The sequence below is a fragment of the Mus pahari genome, chromosome 11, assembly GCF_900095145.1.
Source record: "Mus pahari chromosome 11, PAHARI_EIJ_v1.1, whole genome shotgun sequence".
NCBI classification, from domain to species: Eukaryota; Metazoa; Chordata; class Mammalia; order Rodentia; family Muridae; genus Mus; species Mus pahari.
Genome location: NC_034600.1, coordinates 66669076 through 66686574, shown reverse-complemented (window position 1 = coordinate 66686574; position 17499 = coordinate 66669076). Strand labels below are relative to the sequence as shown.

At 34.5% G+C, this 17499-nt stretch overlaps 1 protein-coding gene across 3 annotated transcripts in view; it reads right to left on the bottom strand.

The window, feature by feature from the left end:
* The window catches only part of Cdh12 (cadherin 12), a 1034353-nt gene that overhangs the window by 218424 nt on the left and 798430 nt on the right, over positions 1 to 17499 (bottom strand). The gene's annotated exons all lie outside the window — the stretch shown is intronic.

Below are 17499 nucleotides of genomic sequence, written 5' to 3'. Positions count from 1 at the left end.
AAATTGTATCTTGGGTATTCTAAGTTTCTGGGCTAATATCCACTTATCAGTGAGTGCATATCTAGTGACTTCTTTTGTGATTGGGTTACCTCACTATATGCCCAAGTACAGGGGAACGCCAGGGCCAAGAAGTGGGAGTGGGTGGGTAGGGGAGCAGGGCAGTGGGAGGGTATAGGGAACTTTCGGGATAGCATTTGAAATGTAAATAAAGAAAATATCTAATAAAAAAAAAGAAAATGTTTAATTGGATACAAAGGACTTTTTTTTCTTGATATGTTTTTAAAATATCAAATCCATCCTTAATCCTATTTGTTCTGAATCATGGTGCCTCAAAAATGAATGTGCTTAACATAGAGTTGACACAAAATTGAAGACGAGACTCAGTGACGTTCAATAATCATACCCAAGTAAAACTGTAATGCAAATATTTGTATATGAAGGTCTTGAGTGCCCAAGAACATTTGCCGTTCCATGCCACTCTGGTCTCTTGAGAGGACTCATCTCTTGCTAGCTTGCTTTTAGTGACCTGAACTAGCAGAATATTGCTTTGTAATGTTTAGAATTCCTTTCAACAGCCCAGTGTGTGTTGAAAGCTCCCCTATCTGGGTAGCACACCAAGAGTTATTTATCATCTGGAAATATTTCACCTTCTATTTAAGAAAATAGAGATCTGTTTCAAAAGGTTCACACTCCCCCAGGATATGCTAATGAAGAACAAAGAAGACCAAGACAATTTATATTGCTCTGGAGCAACAAAGGCTAATATTCAAACCTGTATTGTGCATCTTGCTGTTGAAAAGACAAAAACGAAACACACACAAACAAACACACACACAAATACCTTGCTTCCCAGCGTTCACTTCAGTATCTTCTTGAATATTGAGTGCATGTCACAACAGCCTGTTTTATTAGGTTGTCACATTCTACAACTTTAATTGGGAGTATATTTTTGTCTGTTTATGATGTCATGATACATTGATATACAGTTTTGCAAAAATTAGGTCAATGGGTTGTTGCAATGGTTTTGATGTGAAAATTGAGCAGATTAAAATAATTTTCCTTCTACATTTATAATGTTATAAAATATCTTTGCACATCTTCATTCTCAATGATTAACCATTCATAAAAAAACAAAATTCTTTTCATTAAAATGTAATTGAATTTCTGCTTTGGTTGAATGAATGTTTGTATTATTTAAATCAATGGAGATTATAATACTTCAATGCAGTAGATAAAACAAGAATGGTTAATTCTGAATGTAAAGTACATAATTTTGACTCAAAATAATAACTCATTATTCCACACAGGTGTAATTTTAAATGCATTACTACTAACTACTATTTAATCATGTTTGTAGTTTCCAGACTAATCCTTTAAAATGTTTAAAATTGCATTTATTTGTGTTTATTTGGGGGTTGTCCACACTGTGCTATGCATTTGGAAGTCGCTCTGCTTCCACCAAATAGGGGCTCAAACACATTGTTCCTCAAACTTGGGGACAAGTGCTTTGACCCACTGAACCATCTTCCTGACTCTTAGTCTTTATATAAATGTATGACTGTTACATAAGATTTACTTATTAGGCTATTCACATGACATCAACACAAATAAGGTAACAAAAACTTTTAAACTAAACTATATGTGCAACCTAACTCTTCAATGGCACACAGGAAAGTGAAATTTTTTGCTTGTATATTTGGATAGACATGTCGCCCCTTATTAAAAAATACAAATAAAGAATGTGAATCTTATTATGCATCAATATGAGTAATACTCCAAAATAAAATCCTTATATACAGTTGGTACTACTGAAAACCTTATAATTTATTAATAAATAAAAATATAAGCCAGGTGTGTTGGCGCATGCCTTTAATCCCAGCATTTGCGAGGCAGAGGCAGGAGGATTTCTGAGTTTGAGGACAGCCTGGTCTACAAAGTGAATTCCAGGACAGCCAGGGCTACACAGAGAAACCCTGTCTCGAAAAAAACAAAAAAACAAATATATATATATATGTTATTTCAATAACATTTAAAAATATTAAAATGACTTAACTGATTTTTAGATCAAATGACCAATCCTTTAAGGAAGTAGGTTCATGGTATTCTCTATCTGTTCACCAATTCTTAGCAATATACTTAAAAGATACTTTTTTTAAACTTGAAGCAAGAAGATGCCAATGTCCAAATCACCGTATGAAGGAGACAAAGAAATCACAATCAGTCCTTCAAGGTCCAGAACTGAAACTGTTGGCCTTCTTCCTTTATTCCTGAAGGTCTGACTCAAGGTGACAGGATCTTGTTTTTCACTTTTTATTTTACATATCATGTGTGTGAGTGTGCCTGTTTGCCTTTGTGTGTCTTGTGCATGCCCATAAGTGTGTATATGTGAGCTTATATGTGTTTGTGCATATATGTGTGTTTGTGTGTGTGTGTGTGTGTGTGTGTGTGTATGTGTGTGTTTGACACATCGTGTTTGTGAAGGCCACAGGAGAATCTTGTGGGGGTAGGTTCTTCACTAGCATCGTCACATGTGTTCCTGCTACTGAATTCAGTCATCAGGCTTATGCAGCAAGCATCTTTCCAATTTCAGCCAAGGGAAGGAAACAGATTTACTGGGTTGATCGTTTACTGACTCTGGACAGTGGGGGTAAATATCTACTTGCTGTGAGTCACGTCCTTTAACCTTTTAAATGGTATAATGAAGTTGTCCTTCCTTCCTTCCTTCCTTCCTTCCTTCCTTCCTTCCTTCCTTCCTTCCTTCCTTAACTCTTTCTCCCTTCATTTTCTTGCTTTTGTATTTACTTTTGCTTTGCTAGGGAGTAAACTCAGTGTTTCATGTATAAGGAACAAACACTCTACAAACTAAGTTTCAACTAAAGTCCTTTTGAGGGACTAATTTAATTAATTTGACTACTTTTCTTCTTAAGTTTATTCAGAAGGAAACTGTACCTGAAATGTGTGTGCACCATAAAGAAAGGGTGGGCTGTGTGTGAGCGCTGTGTAATCTGGAGTCGTTTGTCAGCTTGCTCTTCAAGGAGGCCTAGCAATACTTCACAGTGCGCTGGAACCACTAGTCCCTGCAGTTGACATGCTAATTAACAGGAGGTTAAAAAATTGCCTGCACAAAATTCTTTGCAACAAACAGCATCAATAATCATCTGAAGGGAGTTAGATGCAAATGCACTTTACTGAAGAATAGATTTGAAATTAGTTTGTACCACAGTTGCTATGTTTGTTTCTGGAGAAGCAAAAGAAACATACAGGGTAAAGTGAATATTTCTGTACAAGAAAAAGCCTACCCATTCCCATAATGCCCCAAGATGGGTTATTAGATTATGAGAATATGTTCATAGTTATGTAGCTATGCATGCAGTAGGTCAGGAATCACCAAACACTTAGGATAAGAACAATGGTGGGATGTTATTCAGATTTCAAATGGTTCAATATATCAGAAGTGAAGACTTAAAGAAAGAGGAAAGATGCTTATATGTCATTGAGAGAAATGATTAAAAAAAAAAAAAAGCAGGAAGAGGATAAAAAGAACACAAAACCAGATTAAGGGAAGAAGGGAGAAAGGGAGCAGAGGAATGAGGGAGGATTGGGTGGAAGAAAACAAATAGTGTTTAGTCATCATTTGAGTGTTGGATATTTAACTTGGGTCCCCACAAATCAGCCAGTACTCTTAATAGTGATTTATATTTCAAGCTCCAGTATTTCCTTTTGTTATGTTCATATTTATCTGGGTTTACATATCTATTTCCTAATCATCAGGGATGTTTATTACCTTCCTGAATGTAAGGATTCCCTTTCCAGAATCAAGGTCTCAGACTGGAAAGGACACCACCCTTTTCTATCATCTTCATCTTTTGCATCTCCCTGAGTTTATATTTGTAATTTTCAAATTAGTTCTTTGTCACTATGAGGATATGACATGACTTTAAGGGGGAGATGTGAACAAAGCAAAATTCATTTTGCTTCCTGATATTGAAGAGCTATCACTACGTGGTAGTGCTACAAGAATACCAATCATCAAAAGGTAATGTCTCTCTGGTATTTCAATAATTAAAAGTAGAAAAAGAAGACTGGCCGGGCACTAGGGAGGCAGAGGCAGGTGGATTTCTGAGTTGGAGGCCTGCCTGGTCTACAAAGTGAGTTCTAGGACAGCCAGGGCTATCCAGGGAGACCCTGTCTCGAAAAAAAAACAAAACAAACAAACAAATAAGCAAACGAAGATCAAGGGTCAAAGGCTAGTCACTTTTATATTGTATGTATGAAGCAAGTTTATGTTGCCCAAGAGCATGTCTTATAAAATAAAAATAAACACAAAAACATTTTCCTGGAAATGAAACCATTGAGTGATTCTCTTAGTTCGAATTTTAGTTCAAATTGTTTGACAATTAAATGTTGAGGTATGAATATCACGTCCTCATGACTGTACACACACACACATACACACACACACACACACACACACACATATACATACAAGCAAACATGTGTGTACCATGTGAATGCCTGTCACCTGAAGAGGACAGACACAAGAGGAAATTAGATTCCCTGAACCTAATTATGGGTTATAGTTATATAACCTTTAGGAATATCTATAAGCTATAGAAATTATAGGATGTTCTAAGCAGCCTTGCATCTACTGTAGATTAAAATCCTGGGTCCTGCAAGAGCATCCAGTATGCTCTTTACCACTGAGCCATCTCTCTAATTGAGTTTACCACTGAGCCATCTCTCTAATTGAGGTTCTTCCTTATGTTGCTCTGACATTTGATTTTGGATTTTGTTTTCAAAGCTCAGAGCTCCATCATTTTGTGACCACATCTTACAACTTGTGTTTTCAGCAGATTAAATATGATAGCTCTTTAATAACATGCTTAGTAATGTTTAAATATTTTATAGATTTAAAAGGAATTAAAACATATACTAATAGTTATCAAATCAAGGTTTTGTTTGCCCTTTTGTTTGTTAGTTTGTTTTAGTGTGTAGTAAGGGCAAACCATTAAGTGATCTAAAGACCATGCTAATGTACTATAAATATTTGATGATCAAAACCCTTAATCCCTCACTTATTTGGTGTTACTGTAAATTAATAGTTCTTATAAGAGTTCAATTATCTACATTTTAGTGTATGAGAGAACTACCATTAATTTGACTTCATAAGTTGTTTCTTTTCTTTTTGACTCCTACATATGCCAATTGTCATGATATTTCTGTTTATGCTAATGTAAATCAATGTTTAAAAGAATTCTAATGGGTTCCAAATAATTATAGAAATCCTCACCAAGCTCTTAGCTTTAGCGTGGCAATTTTATATTGGCTTTATATATTTTAAAGCACTTTAATACTCGCAATAATCCTATTAGTGCCACTGTGCTGCTATCATCCTTGCTTTGTTGATGTGAAAATCAGAGCCTGTGCCTGCTAACTTGGCTCAGTACACACAGGCAGCAGGAAGCAGAGCAGCGACTCAAATCAGAACACCTAATCCCCTGTGTGTTTCTGAGGAATGCTTAACTCAAATCAAGTCCTACTTAATTCACAGATCTAATGCCTTGTGTCTTAAAAACATTTTAATGTTGTTCGGTTTGAGAATTGAAAACTAACTTAGAAAAAAAAAAAACAAAAAACAACTAAGCCTCAATAGAGCTGAATCTTTGGTCAGAAAATTGGCATTACATGTAAATTACCCATGATTTGTATGTTTGACATCAGTTTATTTACACAGCTAGATTTTTTATTACTGGGAATGAATAGCATAAATAGTTTCATTCAAAAACACTTTGGGCTGTCTATTGTAATTGTGCTGTTAAACATAGACTAGAGAATATGAATTACTTGTTTACAAGTAGACAGAGATCCTGAAGTGAATTACAGGCATATTAACACAAAACCTACTCATTCAAAATAATCTCTCAAAAAGCCACCCCTAAAATTTTAGGGAAGCATGTGTTTTATAATTAAAAGCAAGTTCTGTATGCATCCTACTTACATTGCAATGAGACAATATGCGTCAAGGTAGAAATTATTTGCAATAAATAATGCATCATGACTCCTGCTTGTAAATTAGAGATAGTAGTCATCTAGAAAAATATTATATTTACATTTCTAAGAATATTATTATGTCATCAATAACAGTGTTTTAATTAGAAGATTTTTTTCTACATTTATGCATTGCTTTAAGTATCTGTTCTGAAAGACAAATGTCACTTAAACATATTATGAAACAACTAAGTCTAGAAATATACTGATTGACAGGTCTGCTTTCTCACAATTAACTCAATGGCAGAAGGAGGCACACTATGAGAAGGCCTTTGTTTGTTGAGAATACATGCAAGAATGAAATGTTAGTGATTGCACTTGTGTTTTTTAATGCTTGCTTAAGCACATTTTCTGCAAAAATGAATAAAAGAGCAAGTACAGATACATAGTATTAAACAATGTTCTGAAGAACAAAATATAAAATTATAGCTTCTGCTTGCTTTCCAGGGTGGTTTGAAGGTGACCCACTTTCTGTTCTTCCTATACTGTGGGGATTGCTTTCGTGCGTTAAAGCAGAAATCTACTTCACTGATGTCTTTTATTTCCTTCTGCACTCTATAGTGACTACTTAAAACTAAATTTGAAAGTATAATATCAGTGAAGATAAGTAAACATAAGGACTTCAGTAGCTTGCTCTTATTGTTCAGAATAGAGTCTTCTGAAAAATTAGCTCTTAAGAATTCAACTCCTTTATGCTTATTTCCTATAACGGCATCATAAATATTATCTAATAGACAACTGATTTGCATGCTAATTTGTATTATACACATTCATTTTTGTCCAAATCATCAGAAACTGGTTAATGTTGGGGTAAAATTGACCTGTATTAATGAGCAGTAGTTTTTACAACTACTTTGTGTAAGAACTGCAGTAAGTTGAGTATTGTCTCTAAATACAGGTTAGCTGAAGGGATTTTTCTAACGCTTTCATTATAAACATATTAAAGAAGGAATCAGTCTTAGCGTTTCCTTATTTCCCACGAGGCTTAATAAGACTCCCAAGAAACCTTCAAAAGCTCATAGTTCTACTTTTACTTCAATATGGAAAAAATAGAGAAAGAGGCCCAAAAAAAAAATCTTTCACTGATTCTGTAGTGGACTTTGTGGCCTTTAGAATATGTGGAACACCTGAATGAAAAATAGTATTTTTAGCTATTGTTTCCGAGCATATGAAATAATCATTAACTTCAAACACAAGGCTATGAAAACATATGCTTAATTTGTCATTGACCTAGAAAGCATATTTTATCATTTTATTGCCTTGGAAAAATAATTTCTTTGGTGCTAATGTTATCAGGTGGCTGAGAGAATTCATAAATTTGTGTTTATATGTTTATGGTTTGTACAGTATTTTCCTCAATCTGACGATTCATATTATTAAACTCAATATTATATGACTTCCAAGACTTTAAAATCATGTTTCCTACCGCTCGTCCATAATTCATCTTTCTCTGTCTTTGTTGATTAATGCAAGTTAAGCACAAAATTTTTGAAATTTACCAGGAACTGATAATAATTCACCTGTAAATTTGGGTTGTAAAACTAAATCATACTTAGAACTGAATCCAAATTGAAATCCAGGCTTTGTATGAGTGGACCACAACATATCAAGGAGAAGGAAGGATTCAAAAATATTCCCTAAGATATCAATCTAATTGTTGATGTACAGTCCATTATGCTTAAACAAAAACTTATCTGTAAAGGAGATAATTATGTGGACCCCCAAAATGCTTGGAAAATCACTTCACCCCCTCAGATATGAAATAAGGACACCAGAGAAACAAACTGCAGCTGGAAAGATGAACACAGGAGTTGTGAGCTGTGGAAGCAGAGTTGCTGGACTTTAAGGAGTTGAGGATAGATTCTGCTAGTTAAAGAGATCTCCATTAGAGATCACCAAAGATGCGACTTCTGAATGTACTTGGGAATGGAATGTTTTACTGAGACCCTCAAGATCCTCTGCTGGAAGCATGCTTGTTTTAGAAAATATTACTTAGAGAACCCAGGCATGCCTAACTAGACACAACTGATTTAATTAATGGGTGACATTTTGAGCTGCTGAATTGGGACTGTAGAAATGGCTCAGCATTTAGGAGCTCTGACTGTACCTTTAGAGGACCTAAACCTACATGTTCAATTTCTTATTATACACACAGACACACACACACACACACACACACACAAATATATATATATATATATATATATATATATATATATATATGCAGTCAAAATAACACATAACATACTTATAAAATGAAATAAATATGTGAGAATTTATAAATCAGTGAAAACTTACCAGCATGTATGGGTAGTTACATACATCTTATATATTACTTCTTACTAAACATCAATTCTCTATTTAAATGAAGGGAACAATATTTAATTTTTTTCTTATGAACATAGTTTTTCATTATGTTACAGAATTAATTTTCCTTGTTAAGCTTTCTGGTTTTCTTGCTTGTCCTTTGTTTCTAACTAAATAGACAATCTCTAAAATTCTCTGAAAACTATCAGTTAACTATATTTTAATCCATTGGCTACGGTATGGGGAAGCCTTACAAACGACAGTTTCTAATTCCCAACCTAAAGAAGTATTATTTTACTGTTAATTTGAACCCTGCCTTCCTGTACACTCTTGACAGCTTTTAATGTAGGCCACATTGTCAGTGAAACATGGGGACAGGAGATGAGATTAACAAAGAGAGGAGAAAGCTCTGATTTTACTGTATTTCCTAGATACAAACTTTGCTCTAAAGTAAACTTATTTGCTCATTCTTCTAAAAAAAAATGTAAAGGAATCTTCAAAAATTGCCCCAAAACATAATTGGCCATGATTATTTTTCTGTACAACTAGAAATTATTGAATACTGATTGTATCCAGGTTCATAATATTAGGGACAAAACCATTTTTCAGTTCCCAAATGTCAACATGTGTGGAGAATCTGGTTTTTACACTACTGTCAGTAAATGAGGACATTTTTAAATTAATTCACTAGGTCAATTAAAATATATTATAATCATAACTTTAAAGAGAGGACTCCAAGGCTTTCAATTCAATCTTGTATTCACAAAGCTCAAAATTGAACACTTCCTGCTCATAAACTGTCTTGAAAATAAAAAGGACATTTGGTATTTCATGCTGATAGGATGTACTGTAGCTGACGCTGCTTCTGCCAATCAAGTAAGGACAGTTAAGCTTTAATTAAATGCTTAATTTAATTTAATTAATTAAAATTAATTAATTATTTATTTTTATTGTGTTCCATACCAATATCCTCCAACTTAGCTATTCTATATATAAGCAAATTGGCATTTCTAAAGATGTAAGTTTAGCAACCTCTTCGTTATGAAGAATTTAGTTTAATTAAGACAAGTTGGTGCTGAAGTCCTTCTGGAGCTCTCTCCACCCCTCTTTCCTTACTCACATACTCTGTCAAAAGCACACATAAATTATACAATGGGAATGTTTAAACATTCTGCTGGATATCTTGTTATGACACTTTTACCATTCTATCTGTGGATCAAGGTAACTGTTCCCATTCTTTGTTAAGGAAAACATTTTTTTTTTTCTGTACTTCATTTTGCTGCATAATAAATTTCTATGTTGTTCACATAAAAAAAAGCACAGATAATGATGTAGTCATCACTTTAAAACTGGTTCCCTTTATTGCCTGATAATGTGTTGAGTATTTTTACTTTAATGGCCCCTCTATGCTCCTACCCATTTTATTTTCTGAAGCAGTATCCAAATGGTGGTATATTCTTGCTTAGTTCTGTGTATGTACCAGCTTCTAATGAAGCTTGAAATTTATTGGCACATCCTGGAGAATGTAGATAATAAGGTATTTGAAAAACATATTTGAGAACTGAGCTCAGGCACCTATCATTTCTCATACAAATTTGCACAAATATATCCACCTGTGTGAAGCTTCAACTATCTTTCTTATAATAAAATTATTTCTTCCATGACTCTCGAAGTGACCTGTATGAATTACAGTTTAACTTCTCAAACATCTGAATAGTCACGACAGCTCTATCTCAAATGTACTGACTAGAGACAGCAATCATATACATTTTAACTTGTTATAGGGTGTTGGGAAACAAGATCAAGTGTAATTTGAATCGGTGAAAAGGAAATATATGTGACTGGAGAGTTGCTCAGCAGTTAGGAACAGTTTCTTCTGTAGAGCACTTTGATTCATCTCCTAACACCCATGAAGAATCTCACAGCTACATGTAACTCCACTTCCTGGGATCCAGTACCCTATGCTGGCCTCCACGAGCTCAAAGACATACATGGTACAAATGATTCACGCAGCCACACATATATGTATATACAGGCATAATTAATACTTTATTGAAGAGAAAGAAGAAAGAAAATTTAAAAGTAATGCATGACCTCACATATCATGTCTGTGGTGACATAAAAATCAGGACATTAGAACTGAATTGTACCTTAGAGAGCATTGTTTCAATTACTGGATTTCTCAAATGAGGAAATTAAGAATCAGAACTGCTAAGTGATTTTCCCAATATCATACTGCTATTTAATTACAGAAACCAGAATAGAAACTGGGTTATACAACTCTCTACTCAGGCTTCCTTGCATTACATGTAAGTGAAGTAAACTATTAGGATTTGCACTAGTTGGATTCAAAAAGTAACATTATGGCCCTGGTTAAATGCAAGTATTGTGCCATTATGAAAGGGGAAAACCAAAGGGAAAACAGTCTAGTAGTCTGATAAATTCAGTTCAAATATTTTATTACATTTTATTAAAAATAATTTCGCCTATAACTCCATTGCAGCATTTATATAAAAATTCAGTACCAACAAAGAGTTTCAAAGGCTTTGAAGCTACTAAGGCTCAGAAGCAAAAGGGCCACATCGATTTCTAACCTTACTAATAATACAAAAAAAGAAAGGAACAAGGGAATATCAGTAGATAAGAGCTATACAAACCAATTTTAGTATGTGTGAAGATAAACATATAAATCAAATAAGATGAGATTATTTGTTTACTATTAGTCATACTAACACTTTTGATGGTTTTATTTAATTCAACATATTATTATTAGTATGTTCTTTGAATCTTTCCCAATTATTTACAGTTTACAAACAATGAGGATTAATCTAATTTTTAGGATATACCAAGATTTGTCAAATGGTCATGCGTTGAGAGATTATGAACAAACTCCAGAGGTAATCTGGTCTGCATAATCCATGGATTTATTTATTAATTTTAATTTTATTTTACTACATTTATATGTTTGGAAACAACCAAATTAAACCATTTCCCTAGCATTTATCAGTATAAAAAAGCCTAAAACTTGCAAAGATGAGCAGCCAGTGAATGGCTGAGTATTCTTAGAGCTTCACATTTTTTATCACACGTTATATATTGTTGGGAATAAAATTTTATGAAATTATAGTTACAGGCTTGAAATGGATTTTAAATCTCTTCATTTTGTATGTCACAAGTGAGAGCTGTAAACCTGAAAAATTAAACCCGCAGTATAATTCATCTTGACAATAAATATTCTGCTATACATTATATACTTTTGAAGTAAACAGTAATAGACAAGACTTAAAAATGATATTTCTCCACGGGAAAACACGTGATAAATAGCAGGAGATGCTGTGAGCAAGACTGTAATTTTGCCACATGGATACAGAAAGAGAGGACTCTCTTCTTAGCATTCATAATCAGTCTGAAACAACACATTATTTGGAACTTGTAATAGTTGTTTCTGTTTATACTGCAAATACTTAAGCCAAATTGATCTGCAGAATACGTTGGTAATAGACAGTTGTATATTGACAGTGTGCCTGATCAGTGGTAGCTTTAAAATCTACAGTAACAATAAACGTCACAGCATTGCTTTTAATTGTGGAGTAGGAGATCTAGAAGTTTTTGTAACCTGTGATTTGTGAGATGTGGACGGATGTTTTAATGAGAATCAAAACGTTCTACAAAGAAGGAAGCTTTTCAAAAGACTAGGGACCCCCCACACACACACACACCCACACACACCCCACCCCCACCCGCCACAAGAGAGAGTGGAGAAAGAATGGAGGAGTCCGAGTCCGGATGCAGGGCACAACCCACTGAGTAGATTAAGCAGGGCTCATATGGCTCAGAGAAGGATGCAACAGGCGCAGGTGTTAGCATTTTGCTAAGCTCCTCCACACAGATATCTGGCAACAGCCAGGTGTGCCTGACTCACTATAAAAGGGGCTGCTTGGCCCCTCTGCTCTCTCTTGCCTTCTTGCTTGCCCTCTGACCTCTTGTCTTGCTCTTTCTCTCTCCCATTCCCCTCTCCCATCTCTCTCATGGCAACCTCTACTCCTCTATTCTCTCTCTGCCTTTCTTTGTCTCTACTACCCTCTCAACTCCACTCTCATGCCCTGAATAAACTCTATTCTATACTATACCAACCTGTGGCTGGTCCCTCACGGTGAAGGGATGCCTCAGCTTGGGCCTTCAGAGGCAACACACCTGACTGCACATTCACCAGGCATATTCCTTCTCTTCTTTATCTTCTTTATCTTTTTATGAAACCCAGCAGTAGGGTCTGCGTGGATCCCCAGCAGGTCCTCTGAGTACATGCTATAGTATATGTAGTATAGTATAGTATATGCTGTTAGCTTGGTGTTTTTGTGGGATTCCTAACCATTGGATCTGGTGTTTCTCTGCCTCTTGCATATCCTCTTGAGATTCTTTTCCTGCCATTGGTTTGCCTTACCCAGCCTCAATATGAGGGGGGTTTAATATGCTCTGTTTTAATATGTCTTGTTTTGCCATGTTTGTGTTTGGTTGTTGGCTCTTTGAGGCCTGATCTTTTTGAAGTGAAATTGAAGGGGAGTGAGTCTGGAAGAGAGGTGAAGTTGTGGAGATCTTGGAGGAGTGGGAGTCCATACATTGTTGGAGAGAATTAAAAAAAAAAAAAGCCTAGCCAGGCTGTACACAGACAGTGTTGCAGGTAGAAGTTATAATATAAAGAAAACATAAAGAAAACACAGTGTTTGGTGTATGTATTGTCTTTTATCTTTTTTCTTTGTAATGTCATATGAAATGTACTTTTTCCTCACAGGATGCCATATATTTATTTGTAATAATCATGTCAAGCACACCCACACCAACACACAGGCACATACATAAATAAACAGAAGCTCTGATAAGTCCACTTGGCTATCCTTTATAAACAGCAGTAAAGTATAATGGACTTTGTCTTAGTCAAGGTTTCTATTCCTGCACAAACACCATGACCAAGAAGCAACTTGGGGAGGAAAGGATTTATTCAGCTTATACTTTCAAATTGCTGTTCATCAGCAAAAGAAGTCAGGACTAGAACTCAAGCAGGTCAGGAAGCAGGAACGGATGCAGGAATGATGGAAGAATGAAACTTCCTGGCTTGCTTCCTCTGGCTTGCTCAGCTTGCTTTCTTATAGAACCCAAGACTACCAGCCCAGGGCTGGCACCACTCACAATGGGTCCTTCCACCCTTGATCACTAATTGAGAAAATGCCTTACAGCTGGCTCTCATGGAGGCATTTCCTCAGGGGAGGTTCCTTTTATTGTGATAACTACAGCTTGTGTCAAGTTGACACACAAAACCAGCCAGTACCAACTTTTACTGAGAGCCTCCTCCTTGTTAAGCAGGGTAAAGTTTAAGGCTTTAATACACACATTGTAAGTGTGAACTTATTTGCATATTTATCTTAGGCATAAATTTGCTTCAACCTCCTAATGACACAGCAGTTTCTGTCCACCATAAATCACATATGAAATTCACTGACTGTGAAGTACATTTTCTCTTCTCATATAGAAAATTGATTTGCTGTAGTTCAGATCATATAAATAATTTCATTCCTGAAGTATAACCAGACATTCTGTTTCATTCGTAATGATATCATCAAATTACTCATTAAAATTTAAAAGACAATTGACTCTCTGAAAATTATAAGTTAACCTACCTTCTTATTCTTGTCTTGTTAAAATTTTACTGATTTTTGCATTAGAGAGAGATATATGCAAGGCTAGCATTTCATCAGAACACTCTTTCCTTAGTGTCCCTTGACTGTGCAAACCAGTTTGTCTCAGAAGCTAGCTGCCTTTATTACATCATCAATCACCATCTACATTTTCCTTATTTTTTTTTTCTTTTAGGGGAAAGTGAATTTTTTTTCTTCTAACACAATGAGGCACAGGTGAGAAAGAGAGAATCTTCCATTCACTGTATTTTGCTCCTGTGTAATTATTATAAAATATAATACAGCAGATACTAACTGTTCAGATTTAGGAATAAGTATATTTACCCTCTAAAGGGACCTTCCTCCTCTGACAGCCTCAGTTGTCTTTCCCATTCCCAATAAACAAGAAATGTTTTTAAAACAGCAATAGTAACATTTTTTTTTTGCTTGCAAATTTTGTTGTATTTTCTCCCTTAAGGTCAATTGTTCAGATATTAAATGAGGCTAATATATTGATACAGAGGTAATTACTATCCAAAATCTTTAGTTTTATCTCATACTTTTATCAGGATTTTCAAAATGAGATTTCCATACCTAAAATTTAGAAATCAGATCTATCTTTTTATTCTGTTGCATCTAATACCACTTGACATTACTTCAAGGCTGAATACTAATCCATTGTAGATCCCTTTAATGTTAGATGCTTCATCACTTAACACTAAACTGTTTTTAATAAGAAATATAATTTAATTTCAGTTGAACAGAAGATTGTGTAACATATATTACAAGAATGTGCGTTTAAAAGGACTGCAACAATTAAATGTTTTTCTTTTTTTCTTCTAGGTAATGAAAAAAGAAAGTTTTATTAGTATATTAAAGTTGGTGTTGTATCAAAAAAGAATTTGTCAAGAAAAATAGCCAGAGCACTTTTGCATAATTAAAATGAATTTAATGTCTATGTTTTCCTTAATCAGGGTGGAATAACCAAGAGACCTTCCTCCCTCCTCTCAGGGGTGTATCAGGAGACAGGGAGGAGAACTTGTTCTCTCTGAACAGCTCCATCTTTTCAGCAAGAAGGACCACCAGTAGGTCACCTACTTTGTTTCCCTTTATTTCTTTAAATGAAAACTAAGCTTACTTTTGTTTGGAGTGTTCTACTAAATTCAGGAACGCCCTTTTCCGAAGGATGTTTCTCTCTTGATTCAAACTTAACAAAGAAATTACTGCGATCGATCTGAGTATTAGTAAACAGCAACATTTAAAATGATCCTCTCAGGACTGCCTCTCTAGTCTACAGGCACTATCTTGCTATGGGACCATCCAGGCAATACTGTGCACCAGTGAGTGCTTCAATCTTTTTCTTAATGAAGTGAGCTCAGGAGGAGGTTATGGTGTCTTTAAAAAACATATTACATTCTTCCATGAAGTTACAATGTAACGTATTTAAATAGACAGACTTTGGAACTCAGTATCTTACAATTACCTCTGGGTTCTGTGACTTCATAAAAATCTTATACATATATAATTATGTAATATATATATATATATATATATATATATATATATATATATATTGTGTTTAACATATAATATAAATATATTTATATGTACCCATCATCAAATTATTATATTTATAAAATATATAAAAAACATCTATTACAGATATACATAAATAGATATAAGTATATATAAATATATGTTTGCTTGTAAATATTTATGTTTGTATTTATAATGTAGACAGTGTATATTTGCACACACATACACACACATACATATATATATATATATATATATATATATATATATATATATATATTATTGACTGTGGCAGCACTAAAGCTCAGATAAAAAATTATGAACCAGATAAAAAATTATGAACCGGGCTGTTGAGATGGCTCAGTGGGTAAGAGCACCCGACTGCTCTTCCGAAGGTCCAGAGTTCAAATCCCAGCAACCACATGGAGGCTCACAACCATCTGTAACAAGATCTGACACCCTCTTCTGGAGTGTCTGAAAATAGCTACAGTGTACTTACATATAATAAATAAATAAATCTTTAAAGAAAAATTATGAACCATGTATATAATAATTCTAATGATCTTTAGCTATTTTTAACCTGCCAACCAGACTTGTACTCACGTCCAGTTTCTCATGTCCATCTGTTCTGTTCCTGTATCCCTGAGCTTCTCTGTGGTTAAATTCCTGTTGTCTATGCTTTTTATCTTCTTTTCTTTCCTTCTCATGCTAATATGCTTCCTCAACATTTCTACTCTGGATATATAATTTACCCATGGAACCCAGCAACTTGGGTCAAATCTACTCAGTGGAAAATCATTTCTTAGGATAAAATAGTCCAAGCAACAGTTCAAAGTCCCATAGAAGGCAGGAGAGCCAGCCTCAGCTGTCTACCGGACCTGGTTATCCTGTGTAGAGAAACAAGGAGCTGCACTCAACCTTGTCATTTGTGCTGAAGCCTCCCAGAATAAATACACTCTTGGGACATTTTCCAAGGCTGTAAAATCAGATAACTGTTGCTGATTCGTATTTCAATCGAAATTATTGCATGAGCTTGTACTGAACACCAACAGTATATCAATTAATAGCAGCTTCGTGTTTCTCCTAGACACACAAAAGATTGTTACAACCAGTGTACATGTGAAACTTGTAATAATACACAAATACTTTGCGTGTCATACAAAAAAAAAAAAACAAACTGCTGTAAAATTCACTTACACTATTACTCTATTATGAATAGTGTGTTTATACTTACCCAGCTTCAAACATAGGTTACTATGGCTGCTAACATAAACAGAAAACCTTTTACGTGTACATCATTCTTTACTTACAGTACCCAAATAAAAAATAAATGAGATCATTTCCTTCACAATTTCTCCTTACTGAACTATTTTCTTAATTGGTAAAATGCACATTTGCTTATATACACTTGATTAATGTATATACATACAATTGATTATATACATTTTGAGGAAAAAGGGCATGATTCTGATAATATGCATAGCTAAATAGTAATAATTCATAAATTTCTCAAATTTTATAACATGGAATTAATGTAATGGAAATTAATTGAATTTCTCTACAACTAGAATATTTGGAGTAACAGGACAGATAGAAGGGACTCTACTTTTTCCTTTATACTTATTGAAGCCTCCAGCAAATGATTACTGTAAAATATCCAATTACAGAAGACAGTACAAAAGGTATGTTAACTTTTATTTCATTGAAACTAATAAATTTTCATTTTAGGCAATCCTTTTGTGGTTTTTGTTTTTTTGTTTCTTAGGTTTTTTAGTTTATTTATTCATTTAGACCGAATTTTGCCCTGTCTGTGACCTATTATTGACTGCCTCAGATTCCCCAATGTTGGAATAATAGGTGTGTGTGTGTGTGTGTGTGTGTGTGTGTGTGTGTGTGTGTGTGAGAGAGAGAGAGAGAGAGAGAGAGAGAGAGAGAGAGA